Here is a 13,088-nt window from a genome sequence, read left to right on the forward strand (position 1 = left end):
TAAAATATGAGCATAGCTCAAGTTTGCTTTAGAAACCACAGATCTGGCTAGGATTGAAAATAACAGAATCAGCCTATTGTGTTCTGTTACACTGGTCCAATTTATTTATTTTCTGCAGAATTCAGAATTCCTTTAGTATAGTTAATCACCACCTAGAATTATCTGTAAACTCTTCAGTCAATTGATTGAACATATTTTCACAAGGTAACTACTTCAAATGCTATTACTCATTTTAGTTATAATGAAATTATAGCTGAGAGAGGCTGAATGATTTTCCAGAGGTCATTAGGAGAGAGAGAGAAAGAAAGAAAAGAGGGGACAGATATGGGGTGGATAGAGAGAGAGAAAGAGAGAAGAGAGAGAGTGTGTGTTTGTGGTCAGAACAAAAAAAGTGACAAATACTAGGTTTCCTGAATCCTCTGCTGGTGTTCTTTACATTTCACAATGCTGCTGATTAATATATGAGAGATTTGTGGGTTCTGGATAAAATATACAAGTAAATAATCAAGTGTAGATGCTGAAAACAGGAAGCAAATTTTTCATGTTGTGTTTCTATAACACTAAATTATTTGGCTTTGCATACCAGTAAACTTATAATGTGTGTGAAATTAAAACTCCTATGTGCTATAAAAATATGACTTATTAATATGGAATAAATTTTTTTTCTTAGAAATAAAAAGATTTCATAATACAAAGGAAATAGTTCCAATTTTTAAGAGCTGTATTGCCTAAACCATGTGTGGTGGCCATGGAAATCCACAACTAAGATTTCTGGCTGCGGGAAGCGCAGTTGACTGAAGGTCCCACCTGCTGTCAGTCTGGATGCCCCATCATCATCTTGCCAAGTCCATACTCCTCCCAGGTAGCTCCCAGCTGGTAACTGAACATGGCAATGTACTAAGGCGGGCCCATTATTGTGAGACGTGAAACTCCTCCAACAGGAGACCTAGCCTCATGATTTCTCACCATCCTAGCAGCAGTAATAGGCTCAATACAAACCTTCTTAATCCTCTCTATCCTTCCACAGGAGTCAGATCAGCATCAAGGTCTGAAGTCCCTCCTGCCTTTTCCTGTCTCTCCCCCATTAACTCCCTTTCATGTCTAATTCCATCTTGGCCTCTCTTCTGGAAGGCATGAACTGACACACATTTGCTCTTAGTAGTCTGGTTGTGAATTTCTGTATTTATAAAATACAGAAAAAATATCTTCATTTTGCTGAGTGAGTAGGATTTCAGTTTGCATCCACAAAGAAGGCACTTTGAAAGCACTATTCAAACACATTACACATAGTTTTTTCTAAGACACATTATTTTCTGTACAAAAAAACCCCCATTATCAATAAACTATGAATTGTCCTCAATTGTAAAATGTATCTTAATTCCAGAGATATAAAGTTATGTGTTCTAGAATCAGTGAAAGTGATCGTTATTGTTACCATTATAAATAAATGTTTCTCAATATAAGTTCCATGTAGCATTCCCTTTATTTCTTATAGCTACTTTTGTGATGAATAGCCTTTTTTGTCTTGAAGAATATACATTGATTAAAAATTCACTCCTTGCTCAGTTCCAAACATATGCTTACACATGAGAAGAAACATAACAGTTTAATTATACATATGTTACATCTAGTTTAGTGCAAATGCCTTTGAGAAAAAAAATAAAGCTCTGAAAGTATAATTGATAATTGGATTTTATGAAGTACTTTTATAATTTTCAGAATAACTTTTTCTAATTTATTAACTGATTTCCACCAGAGTTCTAGGGGTAAACAAATGTTTTTTTTTATCATCTTTTGGTAGACGGGGAAACTGAAAGTAACTTCTTAAGATCACACAGAAAAATAACCAAGGCCAGGTGTATGTGGTCCAAGATTTTGACCATTTGAGAATGTTGCTTTATATTAGCTTTGCAAACACTCATTTTTTAAAGGTAATTAGTTACAGAAAACTATGCAGAGACAACTTCAAGAATCTTTACCGGTAATGTGGACATTTTTATTATTTTCATTTTTAAGGCTTTGAGGAAATCAAGATTGTTAGTTCAGGATAAGTTTTCCAGACTTTGAGTCTCTTGGCTTTTACTCATTTGTAAAATGTCGTACTGATTATTTAAACTGAGTGGGTATACTTTTGACAGCTGTGCTGTGGCAACCCTCTTGGGAAAAACCTTTAGTAACGTTAACAAGTTCTGGACAACCACTACGGCATTAAAACCTTGTAAATAGTGAAATTGCCCCCAGGAAGCATCTACTCAACTAGCGTATAGCCTAATAAAGTATGTCATATGTGTGGGCTGCGGAAACGTTAGGTTTGGTAGAAGCTAATTCATACTTTTGTTAACAAGATTTTATTTTCTTTCATTTGTTTTTTCTTTCTGTCAATCATCTCCAATATTGCAATGGAGAAGTTTTCATAAGACTTTATAGAAAATCTTGGGTTTTTAAAAAAATTCCTCTGTCTGCTCTGCTTCATCCTCTTCCCTCTCTTTACTTAATTTTCAGGAAATAATGATCTGTTCTTTTTTAGTTCAGAAAGTGTGTGGAAACAGTTCTGCAGCAAATGAATTCCATTGCTGAGATTGGATAACAGGACATGGTTGTCATTCCTTCAGAGATTCTTTGGAAATATCAAATCTTCTTATGGCATTTGCATGTTTCTTCTCAGTTCAATACTATCAAAACCTTTGCTATTGCGGTTTATGAACAAATAATATTTTCTAATCATTGGTCTAGTTCCCAAATTTCATGCCCTTGATATAGCTATCCTTCAGTTAAAGAAAAACAGGAAAACATATATATTGAGTACTTACTATATTCACAATGTTATGAGAAGTCTTTATTTCTAGGCTTTAGATAGGCTCTGAGGTTTCTACCTGTTTGCTGAAAATTTGCCAACGCAATGAGTCATACACTCATTATTTTACCTCCAAATCTTTCTCCTATGTAACTGCTCAGCTACTGGTGGCATTATCCATACAGATGCTAGAAATTAGGAGCTAAGCTCTGACTCTTCCTTCACTAATCCTCCTATTTATAATCAATTACCTAAGCCCCTCAAATTTTGCCTTGTTAATAGTCATTAGATTAAACCTTTTTATTTCTGTGTCTGTGCTTTTGTTGTCTCTTATTTTTTTTACCCAGGCTGATGGTTTTTAACCTATCTGTCAAACTACTTTCATAATATTCTTCATTTTGCTACCAGATTGACCTTTTTAGGAAACACAAACCAGGCCATGGTTTTGACTCCCTTTAAAAACCAATGCCTGAGGGCTTCCCTAGTGGTGCAGTGGTTGAGAGTCCGCCTGCCGATGCAGAGGACATGGGTTCGTGCTCCGGTCCGGGAAGATCCCACATGCCACGGAGTGGCTGGGCCTGTGAGCCATGGCCTCTGAGCCTGCACGCCTGGAGCCTGTGCTCCGCAAGGGGAGAGGCCACAGCAGTGAGAGGCCCGTGTACCGCAAAAAAAAAAAAAAAAAAAAAAAATCAATACTTGATTTTTGACCATAAGATTTTTAAATTTCTTTTTGATGATGTAGAGAATCTTGCTTATCTCTCCTATCCTGCCTATTGATATGTGACTATCAAATCTTAGAGTATTGAAGAGTGTTTCAGAACTGCATATCTTCATATACATATGTACTCTTTTCAATGACTATGCTACTTGATGCTGCAGTCTATGACTCACCTGTCAAAATCTGATACAATCTTGTATTCCCAGATCCAAGTTGTAACATTTAACGAAGTTGACCAAATTATTTCTCTCTAAAATAGCCGAGATAGTAAATGTTAGCTATGCAACAGACACATTAGAGAACTCTGTGGCTCAACAAGATAAAGTTTATTTCTCAATCCCACTAAGGCCTCTTCTTCAAGTAGCCTCAGAGTTCCAGACTGCCTCTATGCGGTGGCTTTGCAGTCTCCATAAGGCCTTCCTGGCCATCACCAAAGGGAAAGAGAGAGTGGGACATGGGGGGGAACTGTCCTTTAAGTGACATACAGTCCTTAAGTAGGCATGGTCATGTGATCTGAAACTAACTGTAAATGTTAGGAAGCACATAGAATATTATCTGCCATCCTTGCTGACTTGCCTCACTTTACTCACAGCCCTGTCTATATTTCTTTATCTTGCCTGTGCTTGTATAGTTGCATGTGTTATGTAAATATTGTAATGGTGTCCTTACATTTCTCTCTCTTTCTCCCACTTGAATATGAGCTTCTTGACAGCAGAGGCAGTTCCTATGTATTGTTCTGACTACAGAATCACCTAAAGATGATAATAGGTGATTGTGTTTTCAGAACGAACTAATACATGCTGATCTGATGTTTGGGCATGAGCAAGACCAGATGCACTGAGTAGCTGAATGTTTTGAATTTGTGGGAAACGGCTTGTAGAATTTGACGATAATGGCAAGTATTACAGAGGCTTTTTAATTCTCATATATGAAATCTGATATGAAATTTTGGTCTATGCCAGTGGGCCTTGTTGCTTGCTTATTGAAAACATAGTCAACATATGAATGTTAAGTTCTCAGAATAACTTGTACCAGTGTCTGGCAGGATGCTCTTATCCAGTGCCAGCATGGCACCCATAAATTAACAGATGTAGTAAGTCACTCCTGGGGAGAGAATAACATCTCTTCTTCATCAACAGAGTTCCTCATATTTTTATTGCATTTGTGCTGTATTACATGCATCTCTATGGCAATTTTAAGCTTAATCATTTGCCATGTGTGATACTGTCTTATACGTCAGAGAGGCTTCCTTTTTAATTAAAAGCTTAGATCATAAAATGATCACTACTTGAGCTACTGACCTTTCTTAAGGCATGTGGAACTAGAGAATGGTTGACTTCATGACCTTCTCTCTATGATGCTACCAGGCAGTAGCTCTTTATCTCCCAACTATAGCACGTTTGACAGTAAGTTTTTCTCTTTGTGGGGTGAAGAGCTTCATGCTTCAGCTTCTCCTAATGTTATCATAGAGACAAATCACTGGTTACTGCTGCCAGCACAGTGGAAATGAAATGGGGTTCTCGTATCATTAATCCTTTTGGGGAAATTGCTTTTGACCTATATGTTATTAAGTTACAAATACTTCTTCATAGACACTTCTGTCCTGCGTTCTAGAATGCCAGTCAGTGTTCCAGGATGAAAGAAACTCACTGGAATCCTTTAGCCCTGTGATGATGAATCTGTTAGAAGTATGCAGTGCTGGGGAGACCCTGTGGGTAGGAGACCAATGTGAGACTTCTGCTGTGGTTTGAAAGAAGTCACATGGACAGGAATTAGGCTGCCAGCAATAGAAATATTTAACTGAAGCATTTAAGTCCTTCACAGACAAGAGTTCTAAGGAGAGAATTTGGGAGAAAATAATTGTCCTAGTTCTCCAGGCGTAATGGAACCAATAGGAACTATTCCACAAGAAGCTAATGTCTCTCTGTCTTTGCTAACTTGGCTTATATATGGGAGCCTTTGCACATCAACACCTTGAGAGGTTGGAGTGGAATCTCATAGAGTTCAATTGACCCATCTCCTTAGCCATTGCTCCCAAATCACGCACGTCATGTGAAGGTGTCTGTGTTGGATTTGAGGTACAGGCAGTCAGTCTCAATATCTTTGCTTCACAATGGGCCTTCCCATTGACAAACTAAATTCTATATCCAGACTTTTTATCCCATCACAGTGAGTTCTGTTCTTTTTGGGAGGGTGGTCCTTGACATTCGTTCCTTTTCCTACCCGCAGATACTGGTTGGGGATATATAAATCCATTAAATAGGTACTCTTTAAATTTGATACTCTTCTTAGAATGCTCCTGATCATTGTAAAGTAAGTCAGCAAGAGAAAAACAAATACTGTATGCTAATGCCTATATATATGGAATCTAAAAAAATGGTACTGATGAACCTAGTGGCAGGGCAGGAATAAATTGACTATCGCGATGACAGTCCCCTGACTCTAGCCCTCCAGTCATCCCCGGACGGTGTAAAGGAAGATCTAATTCTCCACGATCAAGTTTTTTGTTGTTGTTTGAAATAATTAGAAAGATTTCTATTCCCTGTCCTGACACTGTACCTTTTAGGGATCCCTCTTCTATATTGAAAAAGTAAGCCACTTTTAGCGGACATTTATAGAGAGAACGGGACTTGAGGACACAGGGGGGGAAGGGGAAGCTGGGACGAAGTGAGAGAGTAGCCTTGACATATATACACTACCAAATGGAAAATGGGTGGCTAGTGGGAAGCTGCTGCATAGCACAGGGAGATCAGCTCGGTGCTTTGTGACCACCTAGAGGGGTGGCATAGGGAGGGCGGGAGGGAGTCTCAAGAGGGAGGGGATATGGGGATGTATGTATACACATAGCTGATTCACTTTGTTGTACAGCAGAAAGTAACGCAACATTGTAAAGCGATTATGCTCCAATAACGATGTAAAAAAAAAAAAAAAATGCCCCTGATCATTCAAATCTCTTACCTCCAACTCAGAAGCACTTGCATTGGCCTAATAATGGATATGGGAGCAGTGTGGGTAACCTAAAATGTTCTGTTACATTTTTTCATGGGACAATGAGTATAGTTTAATTTACATGTTTGTAACTAAGAGTGATAATTCTAGTGATTTTTCCTAAATAAATGTCTGCTTTACACCGTCGGGGAATGACTGGAGGGCTAGAGTCAGGGGATGCCATCGCGATAGTCAATTCATAATTGCAGCCCAGAGCTCAGCAAACTCCTGCTGCTAACATCTAGGCGATTACAAGGGTCTCCCCGCAGCAGGTTACCAGACCCTGGAATGCTGGATCCACCCGTTTAACCACTACTAAATACTCACATCTCCAAGGACAAAATTGGAAACAGAAGTGCCTCACTTTTGTCTTCCGAAACTAATCTGAGTTTATCAGTTACTAGAACCAAAGACACATCCAGAACTTTGGTGCTCAGGAACTATGGGAAAGTAATTTTGAGTTTCCCAGCCTCCTTAGTTGCAAGAAAGCATTGGAAAGTAAATTTTTTTGTTTTTCAGCCAACAGAGTAAAAAAAAAAAAAAAGCACCACGCTAAATGTTGACTGAGTACGTTCAGCACAGGCCAGATAAACTATACAGAAATCAAAAGGCTCAAGTACAAGAATGGTGAGGAATTTAAAGGATTATTTTAAACTGAAGAAAGCACATGCTACCTAAAGAGGAATTCAGATTTTTAAAAATACTAAAAATTCATACATTTATATAAAACTCCCATTTTAAAGTATATATTGAATTTATATGTAAAAAAATAAATCACTAGATCTGGCTCAAAGTTTTTTGTTTCTTTGGCTATGACGTAGATGTATTACAATGGGTCATCAGCAACAGATAGAAAAATGCTTATTACTGATTTTTATTTTCATGATTGAGGTGTTTATTGCTGATGTGTATCTAATGGAAATATATACCTTTTCCCTCATCTTGCTTTATTTAACAGTGTGTATTATTTTCTATAAAATTATCATGATGTTTTCAGGGCTTGCCTTGTCATGAAATTTAAACAAAAGTTAATTAAAGCTTTTCTCCACTTGAATTTTTCTCAATTAGAAATATATATCACATTATGTAATGATTCACATTCATGTAAAAAGTAGTAGCTGAAAACTGAGAAAGACTCAGGGAAATGGCATCACAGTAATAGCCTCACAAGCTCTACTCTAGACTATCATGAAATGTTGGCCCTAACTAACTACAGTTCATTTATGTATTCTTCACTATATCCTGTTGTGGGCAAAATATGGGTCCCTCTGTGGGCAAGGTCTTTCACAGGGCTAAACAACTATATAGTTTAAAATCCAAATTGGGATTTTTTTTTTTGGCAGTAAAATGAAACTCAATTTGTAATTATGCCAGGGTAACAGATGTGAACTGGATCTGTTCCCAGCAAACCTAGATATAAGCGTTTCTATGGATCATCCATGTTAGGATAATGAAAAGGTTCATGCTTCCTTCCAAGCAGAACTTACAATAATCCTATTTGTATTCAATATTACAGAGGTTCCCTTTTGTGTCCTTTGCTTGAATAGATTTTTCAACTGCCAAAGAAAGAAAGTACCACTGGGGAAGTTGACATGCTTTTTGTTTCTCATGGTGAAATGTAAATGAGGTTATCAGCTCCTATCTTGAGAACATTTCTTGAGAGAATATCTAAAGGTTGAGTAAGCAAGAGAGGCCAACGTAGAGAAAGTAGGGGCTGGTGAACCAAAAACAAACTTTATTACTTCAATATATCTGAATTTACTGTGTCTGAGAACTCTGACAACTAAAATGCAAATAAAACCGCAGGTCATATGAAGGACTGGAAAACACAATGTGGATGGATTGAGTCAAATTTATTACCACTACCAGGAAAACAAATCCAAGTCCATGTATGTCTAATGGTGTATCAAAAAAGTCAGCTTTACATACCTAAGATGGCGTCATGATGCTATTGATTGTATATTTATGTTAGGTCCCATTATTGGCAAATGGGCCAGTATCATCATGAGTCATAACAATTCTCATATAACAACAAAATGGAATATTTTGTTTTGAGCAGGTCAAATTAAGTTAAAAGCTTAGGGATATTACAGCACTTAACACTAACATAAAACTGTATACTTTTGTGAGAAACAAGGTCATGTTTTCACACTGCTCAAAGAAGCCAAATGGTAATGCAGTCCATCTGGATTTCTTGAAACTCTACAAGTGTAAACTCCTAGGCATTTTACTGATAGAAAATGGACTGCAGGGTGTTAGTTAAAATGTAGTTAAACGTTCATAAAGCCTTTTTAATCCTCTATTTATAGTACCCAAACATAAAGTGACATGCCCAGTATTTCAGCTGTTCACAGAACCTTCTGTTAATGCGTTTCTAAATGATTACTTACAAAAGCAGATCCCATAGTTGATTTATAATTATTCTCTCAAGGATACTATGTTTTTGAATACTAACCTAAACCTCTTATCAAAGCAATTACTACATTAGTTTTCATAACTCTGTTAAATGTAGACAATGTAATTGAATATCGGAGGACCATATTTAGATAAAAATTTCCTATCTGAAACATGATAGATGGCATTATAAACAAGCCTAAGAAAACTTCAGTTATAAGTCCTTATTTCTTGAAAAAGTTAATATTTCTACAAGTCTAACAGGAGCTTGTAAAATTATGTTGTAATGGAGAAGAACTGCTATCTATACTGCCCACTACCAATTGAAATGTTAAAATATTTCCTATTCTCTTGGGTCTCTTGCTAATTAGATGCTATTAGTGTCTAGAATAAAGCAAACTGCATATCACTACCTTAAGAAAAGTATTATATATAAGACAATTTTTATATCCAATCTTTTTATTACATCTATCTACTACCTATCTATCTAATCTATCTATATAAAACCTTTTGTTATTCATAAAGAGAAATATTTGTCCACACATAATTTTTTCAACATTATCCTTAAAATAAGAAGCAATATTGGCCTACAAATAGTATCCATTTTTGTCACACTAACAATTTAGATAATATAGTGAAGTATTTTCTGAACCACTAAGTATTCTTTATCTTGGCCAAGTAGAGTTCATGTCCTCTTTTCTTTGTACCCCCATCTGCTTTCTGTGCATATCCATACAAAACAGTGTCCTACTCTTTTGCAGTCAGAACTACTAACCTAATTAGATGTGAACTCATCGAAGGCAGGAGCTCTCTTGACTCTTCCTTCCTGACTACTCCTCAGCACAGTATAGCACATGCTAGGTATTCAATAAAGCATTTTTAAACTTTAAACTTAAAAAAAAACTCAAAATATGCAGAAAAATTGCAAAGATAGTCCAAGGAGTTTCTGTACATCCTCTACTTGGCTTTCCCTAATGTTAACATAATATTTGCTACTGTGCTTTGGTCAATACTAAACCACTAGCCTTGGTAATACTATTAATTAAACTAAACACTTTATTTGGATTTCACCAGTTTTTCCTCTAGTGTCTTTGTTCTGTTCCAGGATCTAATTCAGGATACCACATGACATTTAGTCATGTCTCCTTAATATCCTGAGATCTATGGCAGTTTCTCAGTCTTTTCTTGTTTTCCATGACCTTGACAAATAAAGAATTATGCTTAAGTAAATGAATGAATGAATTACTTTATTGAAAACCAATCAGTCTACCTTATTATGTGTCTGTATATAGAGAGAGCTGTGTGGATGCAGAATATGTGCTTATTCTATGATTGCATTTTAATTCTCATAATTTCTGATATATATTATGTAAATGTAGCTGAAATATTGAGTTTAGAGTTAATTTTTTTTCTGATTATAAATTTCAAATGTGAAAATTATTTCCAAAGATGAATGATCATGGGCTTCTTTAAGGACTAATAAACATATAATGCTGGTGAGACAAAGGCAGAATGGATTAGGGTTAAGAACATCTACTCTGGATTCAGAAATGCTTGGATCTTGTGCCATTTGCTCACTATGTGGTCTTTGGTGAGTTATTTATCTCTCTAAAACTTAAGTTTGTCTTTAGTTAAATAAAGATGATAATGTTACTTACCTCATGGGTTTATTGTGAAAATAAAATGATAAAATTAATGTACTTTATTAAATTAAAATTAGCTCTTAATAAAATAATTAATGAACCAAAAGAAAAAATAACAAGAAAAGGAGATTAAAAGGAATGATCAATCAAGAATATAAAAACGTCTTACTAAAACTGAACAAACTAGAAGATATCTAATTAATAGATAACTAATGGAAAGTTATATATACTATCTTAAGAGGAAACCCAAGACAATTAATTCACTTGTTATCTGTTGGCATTTTTATTTAATATTTATCAGAAAAGTGTATAGTTGTAGTCTTCTATAAAGTTTTCGAGTTTCTTTATAAATTAATATATCTCAGTAAAGAACTGTATTCTTTTGTTTGTTTGTTTTCATAAATTTATTTTTCGCTGCGTTGGGTCTTCGTTGCTGCGCGCGGGCTTTCTCTAGTCGCGGCGAGCGGGAGCTACTCTTCGTTGCGGTGTGTGGGCTTCTCACTGCGGTGGCTTCTTTTGTTGTGGAGCACAGGCTCTACGGGCACAGGTTTCAGTAGTTGTGGCTCACGGGCTCTAGAGCGCAGGCTCAGTAGTTGTGGTACACGGGCTTAGTTGCTCCGAGGCATGTGGGATTTTCCCGGACCAGGGCTCGAACCCGTGTCCCCTGCATTGATAGGCAGATTCCTAACCATGGCGCCACCAGGGTAGTCCAAGAACGGTATTGTTAATGCAACACACACTAATCGACACTCCCACATGTTTTAACAGTTTTCTTTGACACTGAGGACCTCAGTAAGAAATAGGCTTTGCCATAACCTCAACCATTGGCTCATGTGCTCCAGACACAGGCTTCAGCAAATTTACCCATTGTAGAAAAGTCATATGTTTTATGTTCTATAAAGTAAAAGCACACTGTATTAGAGAGATTTTGTGGGAAAAAAGTGTCTTCTTCAGAAAATAGAAAAGTAATTTTTTAAATAGAAAAGTAATTTAATTTTTTTATATATATGCTCTTATTTTTATTTATTTATTTTTAAAATTTTTGTTGGAGTATAGTTGATTTACAGTGTTGTGTTAGTTTCAGGTGTACAGCAAAGTGAATCAGTAATATATATATATATATATATATATATATATATATATATATATATATCCATTCCCTTTCAGATTCTTTTCCCATATAGGTTACTATAGAATGTTGAGCAGAGCTCCCTGTTCTATACAGTAGGTCCTTATTAGTTATCTACTCTATATGTAGTAAAGTGTATATGTTAATCCCAGTCTCCTAATCTATCACTTCCCCCCATGTTCCTTTCCCCTTTGATAACCGTAAGTTTGATTTTGAGATATCTGTGAGTCAGTTTCTGTTTTGTAAATAAGATCATTTGTATCATTTTAACCACTTTAAATCTGGAATTTGAGAAAGTCATGTGATCACTCCAGGGCTTGATTTATTTTCTGCTTGAAAATGAAGAGTTGGCCTAGACCAGTAGTTCTTGTGCTTTTGTTTTTCATGAAGAAGTAAATTAAAAATGGAAATCAGTGTAGAGTTGTCCACCTTTCATTTTGTCAAATAAACATATTTTTTAAACTCATAAAAAAGAAAAGTAATTTAAAACATTTTTTAAAGTAATTTTAAAAATCACACTGGCTGTTTAGATGAGTCTCATATGCATTGCTTCTGCATATATCTATTTTCAGGAAAAGGAAAGGCCCAGTTTCATGTACAATTTTTCTTTTGGAGTTTCTTCTTCTGAATTTTAAAATAATCTCAACAATTGTGATTGATAAGAAAGACACAGTTGAATTGAGGATAGAAAAAGCAAGCTGAAAGTAGTAATATTCTAGCATTTTTATACCACTTGTATTTAAAATTTGTCTTAAAAAACTTTCTCATTTCATTTTCAGCTAATCTATGAAATAAGTCAGGAGAATAAGACTGAATTAAAGATGTAATAGGAAAGCTGAGCACAGACGTCTTAATTTATTGGTTTTATTATCCAGGGATTTCCTGACAAAGCTGGTACTAAAATCTGGCTCTCTTGAGTCATAATCCTCTCATTCCTTAGGCCATATAAAGAAATGTTTTAGCTAAAATGAATCATCTGGAATGGTAAAATTTCCCACTACTTGAACACACACAGGGTCTCACCAAAAGCCTTTTTCTCCTTCATAAACAAAACTGATTCTCAGAAACACAAGGTATATAAATTCAAAAATGAAAGACCCTTCAAATACCAGCATTATCAACAGAATGGAAAATTTAGTCAGATCTTGCTTAAGAGCTTATGCAAAAAGTAAACTGTGAAGTTTTAATTGTAGATTTTTTTAATTGCACAAATATTACAGGTTCATTTCAAAAATGAATTAAGTAAGCAGTCAATCAAGTGCTTCTTGAAAGTAGACAACAACAGAAAACTAATGAATACCTACAATACTACTAAATGCCATGAGGCATGCAAAGGAAGCATAGCCATTCTCTCTTCAAGAGCATAGGTAACCTACTTGGAGATACAAGACTAATACTTATGCAAAACTATTGCTGAATAGA

This window comes from Monodon monoceros, unplaced genomic scaffold (genome assembly GCF_005190385.1).
Source record: "Monodon monoceros isolate NGI ecotype Baffin Bay Population unplaced genomic scaffold, NGI_Narwhal_1 Super_Scaffold_2, whole genome shotgun sequence".
Classification (NCBI taxonomy): Eukaryota; Metazoa; Chordata; class Mammalia; order Artiodactyla; family Monodontidae; genus Monodon; species Monodon monoceros.